The following is an 18707-nucleotide window of genomic DNA, read 5'->3' on the forward strand; positions in this document are numbered from 1 at the left end:
CTGAGTCTTGGTTTTGGTTCAGATCTAATCTTGGAGTTGTGAGATCAAGTCCTGTGGTGGGCTTTGCTCAGCAATCTCTTCAAATATCTCTCTCTCTCTCTCTCCCTATGCCCCTGCACCCCACCCCCAGCACTCTGTCTCCCTCAAATAAATATTTAGAAATAAATAAATAAAAGTTTGATTTGTGTCTAAGGCTTTATTTATTTATTTATTTGTCAGAGACAGAGAGAGAGAGAGAGAGAGAGAGAGAGTGAGAGCACAGGGGGAGCAGCAGGCAAAGGAAGAAGTAGGTACCCAGTTGAGCAAGGAGCCTAATGCAAGACTCAATCCCACAACCCTAGGATCATGACCTAAGCTAAAGGCAGACACTTAACTGACTGAGCCACCCAGGCACCCCTGAATTGTGTCTTAAAGATATTTTTATGTCTCTTCTTAACTCCTCTAATTCTAATATTTGTGTCAGTTCTGGGTCACATTTGATTGAGTGATTATTTTTATTATGAGTCACATTTTCCCGCCTACTAATTTTGATTGGATGCGAGGCATTGTGAATTTTACTTTGTTGTTTGCCAAATATTTTTGTGGTCCCATAAGATATTTTGTTCTTTGTTCTGAGATACAGGTGACTACTTGAAAACAGTTTGATCCTTTTGGTTCTTACACTTATCATTGTTGGTTAAGCCTGAAGAAATGTTCACTTTCAGCTAATTATTCCCAACCATTGAGGCAAGATATTCTAAAGTACTCTATTGAAATGCTATGAATTATGAGTTTCCAGTCTGGCTCGTGAGAACAGATATTATTTATGACCCTCTATAAGCACATGCAATGCTCCCTCTACTCTTTTTGGATGATTCTTTACCAAGTTTTGATTAATTCCCTCATGTGTTTGTACTATGCTAAGGGCTCAAAGAAAACTCTGAAGATCTGTGGAGCTCTCTGTGTATCTCCCTCTTCTTTGGAACTCTACCTTGTTCTTCCTAAACACAGTCTATCTCTTCAAGAAATCTGCCAGGCTCTACCTTAGTTTTCCCTTCCTGCACTGTCATCTAGAAAAATTTAACGTCTGGAGCTGGGACAAAAGTAGAGCTGTTGTCATTTGCTTCTCATTTCTGAGTGATCATTGTCTTTTATTACCTGATGTTCATTAAAAACAAACAAACAAACAGTTCTGTATATTTTGCCTAGTTTTTAATTTCTTTTTTTGTTTCAAGAAAACAAATAAATCTAGTTCTTGTTAGTTTACCTTGGCTAGAAGTGGAAGTATTATTCAAATTTTAAAAGACCTTATAACTTAGTTTATAACCCTCATCTCTAGCTATCAACAGAAGTATACACCCTATTTTCTGAGAAAACTTTTCAAATGTAGATGTTAGAAGGATTTAATTAAATTCTTCAACAATCTAAGAAACTTTCAGGTGGCCATTCTTTGTAGGATTAAAACATATATATTTTTAATCTGGGCCCCAGATTGAAATATTAGTCCAAATACAGACTTTTGAACTTAGGAATTTCCAGGATTGAGGGATCTTTAAGTGGCGTTCTATTTAATATTTTGTACTTTCTATTTCTGTGGCATTTATCTATCAGTTTGTTGTGGGCAAAACTAGGAGCTTGACATCAACATTTAACATTAGTCTCAAAATTTCTCACATTTATTTTATCTCTTTTGTGTTTCTTCTGAAAGTATGGAGAAGAAAATATGCACTCAAACTCCTCAGCTTTTACAGGTTGTAATTATGAAGGAACTTGTAAAAGAAATTGCAAAAAGCAGAGTTGCTCATTCCAACTCATAAACTAGTTAGCTTATTCTACTGTTCTACAAGGCAATCAATCCTTTTTAGAAACTTATTTCAGTCTTTGAAAATAGTGGTTTTAATTAATTAATTTAATTAATGGTTTTAATTAATTAATTAATAATTTAATTAATTAATTTAATTTCCATATGATTCTTTACATTAGATAATACATCTCTCTATAAGAATTAGATATCACAATAGTGTTGGGTTTCTCAATCTTATAACTATTGGCATTTTAAGCCAGATAATTCTTTGATTTGGGGATCCTGTGGATCATTGGATGTTTAACAGCAGCATCAGTGTGATCTACGCCCTAGCTTCTAGTAGAATACCTTTCTCCCTCAGATTGTGACAAGCAAAATTGTTTCTATATATTCCCAAATATCCTGGGGGAAGGAAAAGGAGACACAAAATTGCCTCTGATGGACAAGCATTGCTATAGTGTACGCACCTAATAGAAGCAAATATCAGTAACCCCTAAAACTATTCCTAAAAAGGCAGCCACAAATATAAAATGACTACAGTTACAAATAGACCAATAAGTATAAAGTATAAAAGACTAGTTACTTTACTATCACATAGAGGGCTAGAGAAAGTGGAAATACAATATACTAAAACTAAGATGCAACCAAAGCAGTTCTAATGGAAATTCATAGTAATTCATGCCTACATTAAAAAAAATCTAAATCCACCTAACTTTACACATAAAGAACTAGAATAAGAAAAAAAAAAAAAACAACTAAGCCTAAAGTTAGTAGAAGATAGGAAATAACAGAGATTAATTAGAGCAGACACATATGAAATCAAGACCAAAAAGACAATAAAATGATCAATGACACTAGAAGGTATTTTTATTTTTTTGAAGATAAACCATATAAACAAAACTTCAGCTAATGTTATGAAAGAGAAAAAGGGAGAGAGAGAGAAGATACAAATAAAGTTAAATATGAAAGAGGAAACATTATAACTACTACCACAGAAATACAAAAAATCAGAAGAAACTATTATGAACAATTATATGCCAAAAACAAACAAAACAAATGCAAGGAAAGATAACCATGTGTATATTAAGATAGAGGGCACTGGAAAAAGCAAAAAAAGATAAAGTGCACTGGCTATAATTACTGCTAAACATTTAAAGTTACAAATATAAAATTCTAGTTTTTGCAGTGAAAGTAAATTCCTTGAGTTAACATTTAATGTTAACCAAGCAAAATAATTATATTACTAGTTAACTTTAGTCAATAAAATAAAAGTTTTAAAAATCTACAGCCACTCGGGGAGAAAAAGAAATATATTTTTTTCTAACTAAAAACAAAAACACAACTTTTTATCATTGTTTTATATTAGAATGAATACAGCCTAGTATTTAAAAGTTGAATAAACTTTTAATGCCATTTATGAAATTTTATATATGCTTTTTCACTGATTATTTCATGTAGACAAAAAATATCTGTTTTGCTCACTGAATGTCCATTGCCTTTTCTTCTGACAACAACCACCAAATTTTCTTTTTGATGAAAACATATCTCCACACAATATAGATCTGGGTGGAGATGACCTTAATCCCATTTCCTCCAGAATTTACTTGGGTAACTCTAATCTAATTTAATCAGAATATTCTAATATCCTATATACAATGGTTTAGGAAAAAAGTATGGTTCAGTTAAGTCAATGTTTTTGAAGGTTCATTTGGAAAAAAATATTATTAGCTAATGCTTTCATGTGCCAAGAATTCTTTCAAGAGGTTTGACTAGATTAAGTAATTATTCAAAAATCCTAGGTGGTAGAAACTGGTTTTCTTTCTTTTCTTTCTCTCTTTCTCTCTTTCTTTCTTTCTTCCTTTCTTTCTTTCTTTCTTTATCTTTAAGATTTAATTATTTATTTGGCAGAGAGAGAGATCACAAATAGGCAGAGAGAGAGAGAGGAGGAAGCAGGCCCCCTGCTGAGCAGAGAGCCCGATGCAGGGCCAATCCCAGGACCCTGAGATCACGAACTGAGCTGAAGGCAGAGGCTTTAACCCACTGAGCCACCCAGGTGCCCCGAAACTGGTTTTCTATAAGATGAAGAAGTTAAGGACGTTTTGTGGGGGTACCTGGCTGGCTCAACTGGAAGAGTGAGCAACTATTGGTCTCTGGATCTTGAGTTTGAGTCCCACATTGGGTGTAAAGATTACTAAAATAAAGAAAGAAAGAAACAAAAAAAGAAGTTAAGGCACCTTAGATATTTATGAAGCTAAACTCATAATAGGTCAGAGTGGGTCTGAATCTAGACAAATTGGGCTCACTACTGTGATAATACCTTAAAAAATATGTAATTCTTGACTGGTTGGGGGAAGATTGCTCTCTTTTCTTTGGATATGGAAATTAGGGGAAAAGCATGGAACTGTAGGAGCCAAGATGTGAAATCTGAGAATGAAGTGAATACAGAGGAAACAGAAAAGAATCAAGTAGAGAAGAGGAGAGTGGACCCCAGGTTCTGCCCAATGGTATAATAGCAGCTTCTGTATTTAGCTGTACAAGACCCCAGATCTAACTCTGGAATTTTAGTGAATGAGCCAATACATTCTCAATCATTTTATTTCACGTCATCCCATTTCACACTGGTGATTCAGCACTTGAAACCAGAGGTTTTGTTTTTGTTTTTAGTTTTTTAAAATTTATTTATTTGACAGAGAGAGAGAGAGACAGTGAGAGAGGGAACACAAACAGGGGGAGTGGGAGAGGGAGAAGCAGGCTCCCCGCAGAGCAGGGAGCCCAAAATGGGGCTCAATCCCAGGACACTGAGATCATGACCTAAGCCAAACACAGACGTTTAAGGACTGAACCACCCAGGTGCCTGAAACCAGAGTTTTGCTGAATATACCAAATAAAATTTTCCCTCAGTTTTGGAAGGACTTGATTAAGTATTGGATTATTTCTTGTGAGTGCTCTTTTGCACAATGGTTAAACATAAATTCCTCGTTTCCTTGTATATATTCTGTTTCTTATACCACCGACAAATATTCCCCTATGAATATCAGAGACATCTTTTCAACTGTGTGGACATGACTGACCTCATTTTTTTTTTTTTTAATATCTGGAAGCTTGGTGTTCTGCTTAGTTTTTTTTTAAAATAATGGACTTGACTTCTTCTGCCCACCTGACCAGCTGCAAATCTAAACACTTTATGAGACTTGAGAAGGCTTTATTTTCTCTACATAAACTATTACTCAGTAAAGAACATAAGAACAATCTTAATAAGTGGTAATATAGTCCTTTTTTTTTTAATTGGAAAACTTTAAAATACAGAATAAACTTAAGAACACCATTAAAATCACTTAGTCCAAAAGGAGGATTCGTTTCAATGACCTGGGCTTTTGTTATCAGCTATCAGATCCAAAGTGATATTTGAAAATTTAATGGTATCTAGATTGAGCCACTATTTGTCAGGACTTTTTAGTAGTACCCAATTAGGGTGTTCCATTCTTTGTTTGTTTAGGTTAATATGCAAATAGTATTTGTATATATGCATTGTATCTGTGTGTGTATGTGTATATATGTGTATGTGTGTGTATAAATGTGTGTGTATACATGCTTGTGTTTTTTTGAGAATTATCTCTAGGTACTACATCTTATAAATTTGTAAAAATCCAGTTAATGCAAAGTAATTGTTAGATATGAAACAGTATTATAGCAGTATTTATCTAATAAAATATCCCTTTGGATATTTTCCAGGTACAGTAGTTGAAGGCTTAGGTTCAGGACTTGAAACTTGTGTTTAAATCCCCACATTGTTCCTTATTCGTTGTTGCTGCACAAAATATTTTTATGTGTACCATATATTTTTAAAAGTTGAAGGAGCGTTTGAAGTGGCGAGGGGTTGGGAGGTTGGGGTACCAGGTGGTGGGTATTATAGAGGGCACGGCTTGCATGGAGCACTGGGTGTGGTGAAAAAATAATGAATACTGTTTTTCTGAAAATAAATAAATTGAAAAAAAAAGTTGAAGGAGCAAGACATTTAGCTTTCCCTCCTCCTTCTCCTTCTCCTCTTCCTCCTCCTCCTCCTCCTCCTCCTTCTTCTTCTTTACTTCAATAAATCTTTCAATATTAAGGCAGGCAGTTCCTGGAAGTCCTTACATCTTGCCTACAAGAAGCACAACTTCAAATCTTATCGAGGGATCAGAAATTCTGGTAAGTTGGTTGGCTCTTGTAAGTCCAGGAAGTGCCATGTTCTCTGGACAGTATTCCAGGAATGATGACACATATGCAGCAGTTCTGAGAATCTCCAGAGATGTGTGCACTCTTCTCCCCTCTATAACTAACATATAACCTAATTTCCTAATGTTAAGTCTATCAGGCTGATGTGCCTTAGACCTTTTGCTTGAGTCTTTAGACTGAATTTGACAAAGTATTGAAATTTTAACAATGGGGAGGACATTCAATGACAGAGAAATAGACAGGGTTATCCAATAAGTCTCATTTTATCTGGTTTTAAAGCTGTTCTAATTTAATATTCATAATAGATTATTTTTTAAAAACAATGAAAAAGTGCTAATTTTGTTAGCATCATTATTTAGACATTTTGTAGTGTCTCATAATTCAATATTCTCTGCTTTCAGCTGGAAGGAAAAAAGTAGCCATAGAACTGAATAGCAGGTATTAATGCAGTTTGCAATTTGTTTTAATTCATAGATTTATATGAAATTTTCCATAATTGTGCCACATACATCTTCTTTAATTTGTCTTTGATAGAAGTTCTCCTACTCTGAAATACCGAATTAAGTTTATGATTTAACCTATATATCTTCCCTTTATCTAACTGGCAGTTTGGGAGCATTAAGAAGTGAATTGGGGAAAACCATCATGGGGGGAAATGAATCATGAGAGACTGTGGACTCTGACAAACAAACTGAGGATTTTAGAGGGGAGGGTGATGGAGGGATGGGTGAACCTGGTGGTGGGTATAAAGGAGGGCATGTATTGCATTGAGTACTGGGTGTGGTACATAAACAATGAGTTTTGGAACCCTGAAAAAATAAAATTAGAAAATTATGACAAAAATTATATAGATGTTTCTTTGGTGGATATCTGCAAACAAATACATTTTTCTTAACTAATTTACCATTAGATCAGGTATACTTTTGCTCATCATTTTATATCCTGTATCCCACTATGTGTATTGTGTGACACATAGTAAAAACTTATTAAATTGCTTTGAATAAATGAATGATAGCAAGTAGATATTAAAATGGAAAGGAAAATAAAATTGAAAGTCTTTGCTTTTAAATAAATGAAGCTCTCTTTTAAAACTTTTAAAAAAAGACTTTATTTATTTATTTGAGAGGGAGAGAGCACATAAGTGGGCTGGAGGGGCCAAGGGAGAGGGAGAAGCAGACTCCCAACTGAGCAGGGGGCCTGACTTGGTCTCAATCCCAGGTTCTTGAGATTATGATCTGAGTTAAAGACAGATGCTTAACCACCTGAGCCACCCAGTTGCCCCTGAAGTTCTCTTTTAAAGATGAGGAAACTCAGGATAGAAAAGACTTTATATAGATTCATTTCTACTTTGCTAAAGTGCATTAATACTATGCAATTTAAGAATCTGAGACATTTATATTCAGGATGAAAGGAAACAGTAAAGTACTGTTCAAAATCAGTACAATCAAGATAGGTCAAGTTCCTTAAGGCCATAAATTTTTACCTATAACCTTTTTTATTCTACTTTCTAGTTCAACCTCTTTTAAACCCTCAGCAACACCCCTGCACACAGACACACTGCAAATTTGCCAAGTATCTAAACATATGCATGGAACTTTGTAGATATTTAAATACAGTGTATGTGCTTTTATATTTTAAAACATTACCTAAGTGAATTTTTGTGAGGCTTTATAGTTCCATTTGATCTTAATTCTATTAGTAATAATTAATATAGTCAATTCTCCATTATCTGCACAATTTGTATACAGTAGTAATGAATCGTACAAATCCTATTTCAGAAATCATTTTTATTTGTATGTGGGAAGTATGCATGATGTTTTTGGAGTAAATTTCCCTCCTTAATTATGTTTTGCTTAGGGTAATTAGTTTGCATTCCCTGAGCACACATCAATTGACAGTGGGGGGAAATACAGCCCAGAAGTATTCTGGAAAATGCTTTAAAATATTGCAGCTGAGCAACATGTAGACACTTAATACTTGTGTATGACCTGGGAAAATTCCAAGGAGTCTAGTACTGTCTAGAGTATGATTCAATCTTGGTGATCAAATCATGTTCCTCAAAAATAACTGCATACATTTCTAATTTAACTCAGTTAATTTGCTCTCACCATGCCAGTTTTATAAAAGAGATCCATTAAACTAGATAGCTTAATGAAGGGAACTTAACAGCAAATGGACATTCAGTTTATTGTTAATTCAATCTGGTGGTTCATGTCTCCGTGTGTACTTAGATCATTACATTACTTAAAATTTATTTTAATTTCTCCCTATAATAGTATATCCTTTTTGTTTGTTATTTCACTACTTTGAGTCATAGCTAAAACTCACCCTTTCACAGGAATTATATGGAAAAATCATTCTTGGAGCGCTCTTGGTGCTAATTCATTATATTTTAGATACTAGAAGGAAACAAATTCTAAGGACAACTGCACTGTACAGATAAAATGCAGTTTTATTCTTTAGTGTTTCTATGTAGCAAATGTATCTCTGCTGTGTGCTAATAAGTACATATTTTCATTAATTTTCTAAAAGACTTAGTAGGATCATATTAATAAGAGCAATAAGAGGATTCTACTAAAATGTGTAATTCTTTATATATTACTTTTTTTCCTACTAATTTATCCCTTCAAAGAGACTCTCTCACTCTCTGCCTCCCTTTTCTCTCTCTCTATCTCTCTCTCTTTTTCTCTCTCTCTTTCCTCTCTCTCAACTTTTTACATTAGGGGAATATTTGAAAGCCAATCTTCACTTTCTTTAATTTGAAGTATCAAAACATATTGATTGTAGCTAGTGATAACATTTGTGTTTTAATGTTAAAATTTCCAATTTGAAATTAATACTCCTGAGATGCTGCAGGGACAATATACAACCTTGTATTTATGAAATGTGGTTTCTTTAACAATAGTTTACATGAATGCTAATAACCCATACAACAAAGATATAATAGTAAATGAAATGCAATAATATAGAATGTGAATACAAATGCAGGTACCATAGACCCTGGCCCATGATAGATTTATACTAATATTTCTTCTACTATTTTTTTAAAGATTTTATTCATTTGTTTGACAGAGATTACAACTAGGCAGAAAAGCAGGCAGAGAGAAGGAGAAGCAGGCTCCCTGCTGAGCAGAGGGTCCAATGTGGGGCTCGATCCCAGGAACCTGAGATCATAACCTGAGCCGAAGGCAAAGGCTTAACCCACTGAGCCACCCAGGCACCCCTCTTGGTTGTTCCCTATTGGTGTTATGATGACTCCTATTTTCCTAAAGGCAAATAGCGATCTGTACTTTCCTTCGTTCTATTTGCAATGTACTGTACACTTTATTTTACTTTGTTTAGGAAAAGAAAATGTTTTCCTCTTCAAGTTAATGAATTTGAGCTAGGCCTGGTAAATCCTCTATGGAACAGATAAGGCTCCAAAGAGAAGACTATGTTTAATCTGAGCTTGAAAGATCTATTATAAATTAATCAGGTCTTTTTAAAAAAAGATTTTATTTATTTATTTGAGAGAGAGAGAGAATGAATGGGATGGGGAGGAGCAAGATGGGAAGGGAGGGAGAAATAATCTCAAGAAGACTCCATGCCAAGCCTGGTGCTGGACTCAGGGCTGGATGTCATGACCGTGAGATGACAACCTGAGCTAAAACCAAGAGTTGGATGCTTCAGCTGCTGAGCCACCCAGGTACCCCTCAAAGACTTTGAATGAAAGCTATAGAATTGTGTTTCATTTTCAAAGATGATTTTGATTGAACATGAAGAATGGTTTCTGGGTGGCTCAGTCATTAAGTGTCTGTCTTTAGCTCAGGTCATGATCTCAGAGTCCTGGAATCGATTTGGGCATCAGGGAGCAGAGAGCCGGCTTTCCCCCCTCCAACTCCCCCTGCTTGTGTTTTCTCTCTCTCTCTCTCTCTCTCTGTCAAATAAATAAATAAATCTTTAAAAAAATGGTTTCTAATAGTAAAAACTTGAAGTAGGGAAACATGGCTGTAATCTCTGGCTTCATTCCAACTGAGGCAGATGGGGGAAGCCAGTGTAGATGAGATGAGAAGATAGCTTGAACAGTATTAAGTCAGTAGAGCCAGCAGGACAAGAAGACTACTGTGGATTGGATGGACAGGGAAAGGGATAAGGGGATGACTTTCTTGTTTCTTGTCTTGATGATTCACTGGATTGTGGTATAATCACTGAAATAGGAAATAACAGTAAGAGATTTGAGTGTTTCTCTCTGGTGTGTGTGTGTGTGTGTGTGTGTGTGTGTGTGTGTGTTTGGGAGGACATTATGCACTCCTTTATAAATTATTGAGCTTGAGGTATTAGAGACATCTAGATAAAATTGCCTAGTAGGCAGTTAGGAATATGGACTGGGTTTTAGAAAAGGTATCTGAATTTGAGGTTTTAAAAACAGTGAAACTGTGAGTAGTTAAAACCACTGGGTATTGATAAAATTACCCATCTATTTTATAATGCAATATACATATAAAAAGGGCATATTACATATCTGTTATGGTGCTAAGGCAGTGAATAATAAGTTATCAATGGCTTTAGAGTGAGCCTTTACACAGTAAGAAAAAAGTATAATTGAGTATTTATGGTATATTTATTATGAACCAGAGTTCTGCCTGCTTTAAAAACATTGCTCCTTATAATCTTCAAAATAAACTTATGAGGTAGGTACTATGCTCATTTTACAGTAAAAGAAATAGGAAAATTGAATAGATGGAAAATTCACCTAATGTTACACATCTAGTGAGTCTCCAGATCTCATCGTCTTTTGAATGTTATTTGAATCTTCTTGCTAGAATATTTCCTTAACAGAGTTTTTGTACAGGAGGGAAAATTAAAACAGATGATATATATCAAAAACCATGTAGTATTGTGAGGAGAGAAATATTATAGGTAACCATAAAAATTGCTGCTATGGTTAAATACATTTAATTTGGAAATAACCTGAAAGAGATTCTGGAGAGAATAATTTGAAATGTGGATTATTTATCCCAAGAGCTTTTTGCATTTTTCCTGTGACACCAGGGACCTTCATATATCACTTTACTCTGGGTAGACATTTTCAGGTTTGAAGTTGATATAAAGTGATAACTGCAAAAACAGGTAACTTTAATCATAAAGGCATGCTGTTGAAAATGGTTATTGGATCACATCATGGTGCATTTTTTTGCCTCATAGAATATGTGGAGTAATTTTGTTATTCAGCATAGAATCATGATTGATTAATTGATTGGAGGTCTTTAATCCAGTTTTGTTTTTTTAATTAACAAAGTATAGTTGATATAAAATGCTATGTTAATTTCAGGTGTACAACATAGTGCTATACATCATTCAGTGCTCATCACCATAAATGTTGTCACTGCTTGCCACCATACAACACTATTACAATATTATTGACTATATTCCCCATGCTGTACTTTTCATCTCCATGACCTATTTTTCTTATAACTGGAAGTACCTCTTAATACCTTTCCCTCAACCCAGCTCCTCTCTGGCAACCACCAGTTTGTCCTCTATATTTGGGAGTCTGTTTGGCCTTTAGTTATTTTGTTTATTTTATTTTATTTTTTTAGATTACACAAATGAGTGAAAGTCTATGGTATCTGTCTTTCTCTGACTGACATATTTTTGTATTAAATTTAGCATTATATCCTTTAGGTCCACCCATGTTGTCACAGATGTCAAGATTTCATTCATTTTTATGACTGGTTAATATTATATATGTATGTATACACACACACACACACACACACACACGCACCTCACATCTTCTTTATTCATTCATCTATAGATGATACTTAGGTTGGTTCTATATCTTGGCTATTGTAAATAATGCTGCAACAAACATAGGGTTATATATATCTTTTTGAGTTAGTGTTTTCATTTTTAGGTAAATACCCAGTAGAGCAATTACTAGATCATAGGGTACTTCTATTTTTAATTTTTTGAGGAACCTCCATACTGTTTTCCATAGTGACTGCACCGATTTGCCTTTCTTCCAGCAGTGCACAGGTTTTCCTTTTCACCACATCTTCACCAAAACTTGTTATTTCTTCTCCTTTTGATTTTAGCCTATCTGACAGGTGTGAGGTGATATTTCATTATACTTTTGATTTGCTTTTCCCTGATGATTAGTGATAGGGAACATTTTTGTTGTGTTGGCCATCTGTATGTCTTCTTTGGAAAAATGTTTACTCAGGTCCTCTGCCCATTTTTCTTTAATGATTTATTTATTCATGTGAGAGAGAGAGAAATTGAGCAGATGGAGGGGCATAAGGAGAGAAAGAGAACCCCAAAAAGACTCCCTACTGAGCAAGGTACCTGATGCAAAGCTTGATCCCACAATGCTGAGATCATGACCTAAGTCAAATCAAGAATTGGATGCTTAATCAACTGAGCCAGTTGGGGTACCCACTTGGGATCCCTGCCCATTTTTAATCAGTTTATTATTATTTGGGGGGGCTGTTGGCTTGTATAAGTCCTTTATATATTTGGGATATTAATGTATGGATATTGTATTGGATATATTATTTGCAAATATATTCCCCCATTAAGTGGGTTGCCTTTTTGTTTTGTTGCTGGTTTCCTTTGCTGTGCCAAAGGTTTTTTTTTTTTTTTTCCCCAAAGATTTTATTTATTTATTTGTCAGAGAGAGAGCGAGTGAGAGCAAGCACAGGCAGACAGAGTGGCAGGCAGAGTCAGAGGGAGAAGCAGGCCCCCTGCGGAGCAAGGAGCACGATGTGGGACTCGATCCCAGGATGCTGGGATCATGACCTGAGCCGAAGGCAGCTGCTTAACCAACTGAGCCACCCAGGCGTCCCTATTTTGATATTGTCCCAATAGTTTATTTTAGTTTTGTTCCCTTTGCCTGAAAAGACAAATCCATAAATATATTGCTAAGGCTAATATCCAAAAGATTAATGACTGGTTTGTTTTTGTTTTGTCTTGTTTTTTAAGAGTTTTGTGGTTTCAGGTTTCTTATTTAGGTCTCTTAGTCCCTTTTGAGGTTTTTTTTAATGTAAAAAGTGGTACAGTTTAATTCTTTCAGTTATAGTTTTGCAGTTCTCTCAACAACATTTATTGAAAAAAAAAAACAGTCTTTTCCTTATTGGATATTCTTGCCTCCTTTATTGAAGATTGATTGACCATGTAAGCATGAATTTATTTTTAGGCTCTCTGTCCTGCTGTCATCAGTACCATGCTATTTTGATTACTATAGCTTTGTAATGTATCTTGAAATCTGGGACTGTGATACCTCCAATTTTGTTCTTTCTCAAGATTGCTTTGGCTATTTGAGGTCCTTTGTGGTTTCCTACAATTCTGATGATTATTTGTTACAGGTCTGTGAAAAATACTATTAGGAATTGCATTGAATCTATATATTTCTTTATGTAGCATGAACATTTTAACATTGTTTATTCTTTCAGTCCATGAACATGCTATCTCTTTCCATTTGTTTGGTTCAACTTCAGTTTCTTTGATCAACATCTTATAGTTTTCAGAGCACAAGTCTTTCACCTCTTTGGTTAATTTTGTTCCTAGGTATTTTATTAATTGTGATGCAACTGTAAATGGATAATTTCCCAGATGTGGGAATAATGAGATAAAATTTATTCACTTTTTAAATTTAATATACATTTCCAAATAGTTCTCTATAGAGGTTGGAACAATTAACACTTTAAAAACAATGCATGGGAGGGCTTGTTTACCTATACTCATGTCAGATCTCTGTGTAAATAACTGTGATCTTTATTAATCTGCTAAGTGTAAATAGTATTAAATATAATTTTTATTTACATTCTGCTCATGATTAAAAAAAGTAGACAACCTTTCATAAGCTTAACAATCACTGGTATTTGCCCATTTTTCTACTGTTGTGTTTGTTAATTTGTTCTATTAAAGTGTTAAATAAATGGATATTAGTTACATGAGTCATAAATATTTCTCAGGCATTTGGCCGTTAATTGTGATTTTTTTTCTTTCTAAATTTGTTTTTTAGTTCTTGAATTTATTTAAAAAATGGCATTTCTAGTTAGTTTCAAAATAAAAACAAAGCCTCTTGATGACAATGTTATTATTTTTTAAATTATTCCATCTTTTTCTAGTACTTTAATGGATCATTCTGTATGATTAAATTCTGTATCCATTTCCTTTAATCATTATAGCTTTAAAATAAATATTAAAAACTATTAGGTCTAGTGCATAATAATTCTGTCATCTTTTCCCAAAATGTTTATGGAATATCTTTTTTGATTATAGCTTGTTTATTTAACCAGATGAACTTTATTATTATTATTTTTTTTTTTGAAGAGAACTTTTTATTACATTTATGTACAGAAAATTCAACAGCTCACACTTAGCCCAGTTTGGTGGCCAGTTCTTTAGCCTTTGCCTTTTCCAGCTTGGTAATGTGAGCCACCAACTTTGGACCCAGATTGTTGCCTCCCCAGTGACCATGGATCTCATCATATCTGTCATTATAATTGGTCTTGATAGCTTCCATCAGCTAGCCAGAACTTTTTTGTCTTCCAGGTTAAACTGTGTAAAGGTGACAGTAGCGCAGGTCTTCCTGGGGACCAGACACCCCGGCCTGGCCTTCCCATTGATAATGCAACAGGGAATCATCAACTTAAGACACAGAACATGCAGGAAGATAATCAGCTTAAGGGAATCCACATCATGTGCAATCACTACCACCTGAGCTTTCTTGTTTTCCACCAAGGTGGTGACAGTATTAACTAACCCCAGCTCAAAAGACAGGTACCCTCTTCGTTTGAACATGCCCTTTGCCAGCAGCTTTCTTCTCAGCCTGGGCCAACAATCAATGCTTCTTCTCTTGCTTGGTCTCTGGTCCATATTTGTGGGCCATCTTAAGCAGTTGAGTAGCTGTTTGACAATCCAAGACCTGGGTGAACTGGTTTATTATGGGAGGCACTTGTAGATGTTTATAGAGAAGAGCTCTTTGCCACTACAGCCAGATAGCAAACCATTTGACAAAGCTGGTGAGGTCCTTTTTCGGCTGAATGTCCTCTCCCATGCCAAAATTCTTGGGCCTTTTCTCAAACAAGGGATTGGCCACCTTCTTGGCCTCTTGCTTCTTGACAACAGCAGGTGTCATGGCCACCTTCTTCTCCATAGCCTTCTTTCCTTTTGGCATCTTGAATGGCTGGAGGAGAGAGAAAGCAACTGTATGAACTTCAGAGTCAGCTTTCTCCCCCTCTTAAAAATACATTTTATCATTTTCCTGTTATTACATAGTAAATTTCCCAACTTTTTATTATTTGTATATTGGAAGGATATTGCCTTTAGTAGATTAACTTTGTGCCTGCTTTCTTTTTTGAATTATCTTATTTTTAAAAGTTTTTAGGGTCTCCTGCATTATCTAAATATAAAATAAAACTGAAAACATTGTAATTTTACAGATTTATAGCCAGTGCTATGCCTATTATTTTGTTCTCTTTTTAAATTGCATTAACGTTTACCACCCCAAAAATGTTAAATAACAGTAATGATAGTAGGCATCTTTTATCTTTAATGTGAGTGTTTCCATTGTACAGTTATGAATATAGGCCTCATAGTGAGTTTTAATATCTAGCTTTACAAATTCTTCCTCAGTAAACTTTTCAAAAGATATTTATAATTTCCTAGTTACCTATTTGTCATTCTGACCTTTAAAAAAAGTAGCATTCGATCAAATCCAATTAGTGATCTTTTTTGGAGTTGCATTAAATATGCTATTAATTTGTGAAACAATTCACTTTTAACAATAACACATTGTTTTTCTTCCCCATGATTATTTCTCCATTTATTCAGGGGTTATTTCAAGCCACTCAATGAAACTGTGGGAATTGTATGTGTATGTGTATGCATTTGTGGCTTGCTTTGTTCTTCATCTATCCTTTCTTGCAGTTGAGATACCATTGTGTTTGAGACACTCTTCGTTCCTGTTTCCAATTACTTTAATGTGTAGGAAAAGTATAGACTTTGTAAATTTATCATGTTCTCAGGCATTTTACTGAATCATCTATTAATTCAAGTATCCTTTTATGATTGCATATAAACATATTTTTATGTCTTCTTTTTCAATATTTATACTTTTAGGCCCTTACTGAAGTAATTAGAAATAATAGAACATTGTTATTTTTGTAGTGGTAACAGGCATCCTTGTTTAATTCCTGATTTTAATAGAAGTTGATTTTGTTCATCAATATATAATGTCAGCTATTGTATTTTGTTAAAGCATCTTTATAGGCCTGTTTTGCTTGTAGTCCTGTTTAGCTTCGTAATTTTTTCCCCTCAGATAGCTGCTGTGTACGTGCAATGAATACAACAAAGAACAATTTCTTGCCTTACGGACTTTACATTCTGAAAGGAGAGGACGCAGATAATGATAATGATTGTGATGATGATAATAATAGTAACACCCACAGAACAATAGCAACAGCAGCAGTGACAGAAACAGTAATTATACAATATGAAATAAAGTGATGATTGTTACAGGAAAAATAATTTTGTATAGGGGGATAGAGTGTGTTTGAAGCACTGCTGTAGGTTTAAGTAAGGCCCTCAATAAGAAACTGATCTCTGAGTTAAGAAGGAAAAGGAGCTAAGAATGCAGCTATCAAAAACAGCCAAGACCAAGAAGTAAATCTAAGGTTCTGAAACCAGGAGAAACTTGGCATGTTTGAGGAACAGCGTGTCTAGGGAGAACAGTATGTCTAGTGTTGAGTAAATGAGAGAGAGAAAAGAATGAGATCAGTAACATAAATTTGGGGAACAGATTAGGTAGAGCATGAACAGAATGACATTAAGAAAAAATGAGTGAGAGGAAGGAAATTGTTGACAATAAATTCAAATAACTATTTTGTGGGTTATTGCCATAATAGGGAAGGAGAAGAAAGGAGAGAAATAAAGTCTAAGCTGGAAAAAAAATGAAGTAAAGAGAACCTACTATTTTTTTTAAGCTGAAGAAATGGTGATATATGGTCACATTGCTAGGAAAAATCCTGTGACATGTGATGATTCAAAATGATATAGGCAAGAAATAAAGGTCCTTCTGGCGCCATGTCAGAGAGCAGACCAGAAGATAGAGGTTCCTGTGCACAATGGGGGAGTTGTACTCTCCCAGTGACAGATAGTTCAAGCATCGTAACACAAAAGTAAACTATGTGAATACAGATACAGGTAGATGAGTAGATCTGCTGGTGGTAGAAATCTACTTCAAGTTGCTTCTATTTACTTTGTAAAATAAGAAACTGGGAACAAGTATAGGAAGTGAAACAATAGAGGTTTGAGACAGAGGGGTATCAAATAGAAATCTGAGGTAGTATATCTCAAATTACCTGTGGTGGAGGACCAGATTCTTTTTTTGTTTGCTTTGATTTCTAATTCATGATGTCATACTTTTGAAAATTACAATAAAATTATTCAAAAATTAAAACAGAAATAGATGTCAAATACTCCAATTAAAAATGTTAATCAGACATAAAATTACTGTCAAATTGTAACCAAATTGACGTGAGTTCACTCCTTGGTGAATCAGAAACTACAGTAGGTTGAGTGGTCTTACCAAGAAAATTTTATTGGCAGCAAATGAGATCACAGGGAATGGCTTCCAAAGCCATGACTCCTGGAGTGAGGGAATCCTTTCATTTAGGGTTAGGGTGAATATTTAGATAGAGAAGCCTTTTCATTGTATGTAGAGGTGGACATATGGTCATGCATGTGCCTTAAGGAAACATGTTTATATGTATATTGTATATTATGTAAATGAGGCTGGTATTCCTCCTTGGGCTTAGATTTTAGTTTAATAATGAGATAAAAGTGTTCATCCATCATTCAAGTGGTCACTCCATGGTCGTTCTGTGTAGGCATCAGTCAGGGGTTAAGCTCCAACTGGTCTTGGTGGTCTGCACTGACTGAAGGTCTGTCAAGGCACTTGTTATCACTTGAGGGGAGAGGGGCCATTTTGCTTTCCATCTGCCTGAGTTAGGAGACAAACTAGAAAAAACAGTATAAGGAAAAATGTGGGACAAAGGTCAGGGAGAACAAGCAGGTGGGCAATAAAGGTCAGGTCTTGGAGGTCTAGCTGATGACAAAATTGCTACAAAATATCCCAAATGTTTTCTTTTAACTCTACTATGTATCTTATAGTCTGGTAGCAAATTTTTCATGCACTGTCTATACCAGGGACCATGTTTTAAATAGTACTGATCTACAAGAGTAGGAGAAAGTAACCAGAGAAATATAATTGCTGTGGTTCCTGAGATTATGATCATAGATGTAAAATGAGACTATTAGGAAGAAAAAAAAAAATACTTTTCTCTTCTACCCTTAAAGGTGTTTGTCTGGGGCTCTATGACAAAAGACAGATTAACAAGAGAAACACAGAAGTTTATTAACGTGTATTTCTCATATACACATGAGAGGAACTCAGTGACAAATAACTGCAGGTTGCTTAAAAGCTGGGCTTATGGTGTGCCTGGGTGGTTCAGTCAGTTAAGTATCTGCCTATGGCTCAGGTCACTATCCCAGGGTCCTGGGATTGAGCCCCACATCAGGCTCTCTGCCCAGTGGGGAGTCTGCTTCTACCCCTGCCTGCCTGCCACTCCCCCTGCTTGTGCTCTCTCTGTCAGATACATTAATTAGTTAACAACAACAGCAACAACAACCACAACTGGGGCTTATATAACATTTTAGGAAT

General features: G+C 35.0%; 1 protein-coding gene and 1 pseudogene across 1 annotated transcript in view; one reads left to right on the plus strand and one right to left on the minus strand.

Annotated features, from left to right (window-relative positions):
* LRP1B (LDL receptor related protein 1B) overlaps positions 1 to 18707 on the plus strand; it is a 1985448-nt gene that overhangs the window by 1049327 nt on the left and 917414 nt on the right. The window lies entirely within an intron of this gene.
* LOC122902692 lies at positions 14361 to 15167 on the minus strand (annotated as a pseudogene).

The sequence above is a fragment of the Neovison vison genome, chromosome 3, assembly GCF_020171115.1.
Source record: "Neovison vison isolate M4711 chromosome 3, ASM_NN_V1, whole genome shotgun sequence".
Lineage (NCBI taxonomy): Eukaryota > Metazoa > Chordata > Mammalia > Carnivora > Mustelidae > Neogale > Neogale vison.